Source organism: Anabrus simplex, chromosome 1 (assembly GCF_040414725.1).
Source record: "Anabrus simplex isolate iqAnaSimp1 chromosome 1, ASM4041472v1, whole genome shotgun sequence".
In the NCBI taxonomy this organism is placed as follows: Eukaryota; Metazoa; Arthropoda; class Insecta; order Orthoptera; family Tettigoniidae; genus Anabrus; species Anabrus simplex.
In genome coordinates, this window is record NC_090265.1 from 630,016,823 (window position 1) to 630,019,413 (window position 2,591).

General features: G+C 42.6%; 2 non-coding genes across 2 annotated transcripts; both read right to left on the reverse strand.

The window, feature by feature from the left end:
• Nucleotides 1–539: 539 nt before the first annotated feature.
• TRNAG-UCC (transfer RNA glycine (anticodon UCC)) lies at nt 540–611 on the reverse strand. Its single transcript has one exon. It is a non-coding gene; the product is annotated as a tRNA-Gly (tRNA).
• Nucleotides 612–1,648: 1,037 nt separating this feature from the next.
• On the reverse strand, nt 1,649–1,720 carry TRNAG-UCC (transfer RNA glycine (anticodon UCC)). The gene has a single exon. It is a non-coding gene; the product is annotated as a tRNA-Gly (tRNA).
• Between the last annotated feature and the right edge of the window lie 871 nt (nt 1,721–2,591).

Consider the following 2,591-nt stretch of genomic DNA (forward strand, 5'->3'; position numbering starts at 1 on the left):
CAAAGAAAAGTAACCAAAATTGATTTATCGTGCCCTCAAAAGGGTTATTCGAAGAAGAAGAAGAAGAAGAAGAAGAAGATGATGATGAAATAATAATAATAATAATAATAATAATAATAATAATAATAATAATAATAATAATAATAATAATAATAATAATTTTATTTGCTTTACATCCCGCTAACTACTATTATGATTTTCGGAGATGCCGAGGTGCCGGAATTTAGTCCAGCAGGAGTTCTTTTACGTGCCAGTAAGTCTACCGACACGAAGCAGACGTATTTGAGCACCTTCAAATACCACCGGACAGAGTCAGGAACGAGTCTGCCACGTTGGGGTCACAAGGCCAGCACCTCAACCGTCCGAGCCACACAGCCCGGCTGGAAAAATATTGATCCAGGACTAATTCTAGATACAAAAATAGGAACAAGAATTAATTGGATTAATTATAACTGCCGGATAAAGAGCTCTGGACATTGAAGTTCTTTAAATGAACACCAATAAACATACATAACACACGCTAAGTCTTTCAAAATCAGTGCGATGGCCGGGAATCGAACCCGGATCAACTGCTTGGAAGGCAACTATGCTCACCATTACACCACCATCGCACGGTGAATGTTGTCATCTCCACAAGATGTTATAAAGGAGATCGTGCCAGGTGACTGCGCAACAATCACGAACGGTATTCTAAGAGATTAGGTCGGATTCTTATCCGTAACGAATCGTGTGTTTATTTAACTGAGACAATGTGTTGGAGTTCCGATGCAAGTTTTTCTTTTTACATTTCTTTCTTCCCTTCTTAATCCGTTTCTCCTCCGGGGTTGGTTTTCCATCGGACTCAGCGTAACGAATCGTGTGTTTATTTAACTGAGACAATGTGTTGGAGTTCCGATGCAAGTTTTTCTTTTTACATTTCTTTCTTCCCTTCTTAATCCGTTTCTCCTCCGGGGTTGGTTTTCCATCGGACTCAGCGAGGGATCCCACCTCTACCGCCCCAAGGGCAGTATCCAGTAGCGCGAAACTTTTGGTCAGGGGATACAACTGTGGAAGAAGGCCAGTACCTCACCCAGGCCACCTCACATGCTGTGCTGAACAGGGACCTTGTGGAGGGATGGGAAGATTGGAAAGGATAGACAAGGAAGAGGGAAGAAAGTAGCCGTGGTCTTAAAATAGGTACCATCCCGACATTTGCTTGGAGAAGTGGGAAATCACGGAAAACCACTTCGAGGATGGATGAAGTGGAAATCTACTCAGTTGACCTCCCTAGGCTGAGTGGTTGATGTTCCAGTTTTCGTGCCACTTTCCAAAATTTCGTGGCAGAGCCGGGAGTCGAACCCGGACCTCCGGGGATTGCAGCAAATCTCACTAACTACTACACCAGAGAGGCGAAATCGGTATACGATTGTCTTTATAAAATTGTTTTCTCCTTATTGTCTTTAGAATTTAGATATGGTTAGACCTTTAAAAATTGGGGTTGAGAGCGGTTAGGAAATATTGTACCAGGAATAATTCCAGATAGAAAAATAGGGACAAAAAAGTAATATAATTCATTTCGACTGCTGGTTTAGGAGGTCTGTACATTGAAGTTCTTTAAATGAACACCAATAAATATACATCACACACATTAAAGTCTTTCAAAATTACATGCGATGGCCGGGAATCGAACCCGGATCAACTGCTTGGAAGGCAACTATGCTCACCATTACACCACCATCGCACGGTGAATCTTGTCATCTCCACAAGATGTTATAAAGCAGATCGTGCCAGCTGACTGCGCAACAATCACGAACGGTATTCTAAGAGATTAGGTCGGATTCTTATCCGTAACCAATCGTGTGTTTATTTAAATGAGACAATGTGTTGGAGTTCCGATGCAAGCTTTTCTTTTTACATTTCTTTCTTCCTTTCTTAATCCGTTTCTCCTCCAGGGTTGGTTTTCCATCGGGCTCAGCGAGGGATCCCACCTCTACCGCCTCAAGGGCAGTATCCAGTAGCGCGAAACTTTCGGTCAGGGGATACAACTGTGGAAGAAGGCCAGTACCTCACCCAGGCCACCTCACATGCTATGCTGAACAGGGACCTTGTAGAGGGATGGGAAGATTGGAAAGGATAGACAAGGAAGAGGGAAGAAAGTAGCCGTGGTCTTAAAATAGGTACCATCCCGACATTTGCTTGGAGAAGTGGGAAATCACGGAAAACCACTTCGAGGGTGGATGAGGTGGAGATCTACTCAGTTGACCTCCCGAGGCTGAGTGGTTGTTGTTCCAGTTTTCGTGCCACTTTCCAAAATTTCGTGGCAGAGCCGGGAGTCGAAAAAGGACCTGCGGGGATTGCAGCAAATCACACTAACTACTACACCACAGAGGCGAAATCGGTATACGATTGTCTTTATAAAATTGTTTTCTCCTTATTGTCTTTAGAATTTAGATATGGTTAGAACTTTAATAATTGGGGTTGAGAGCGGTTAGAAAATATTGTACCAGGACTAATTCCAGATAGAAAAACAGGGACAAAAAAGTAATATAATTCATTTCGGCTGCTGGTTTAGGAGGTCTGTACATTGAAGTTCTTTAAATGAACACCAATAA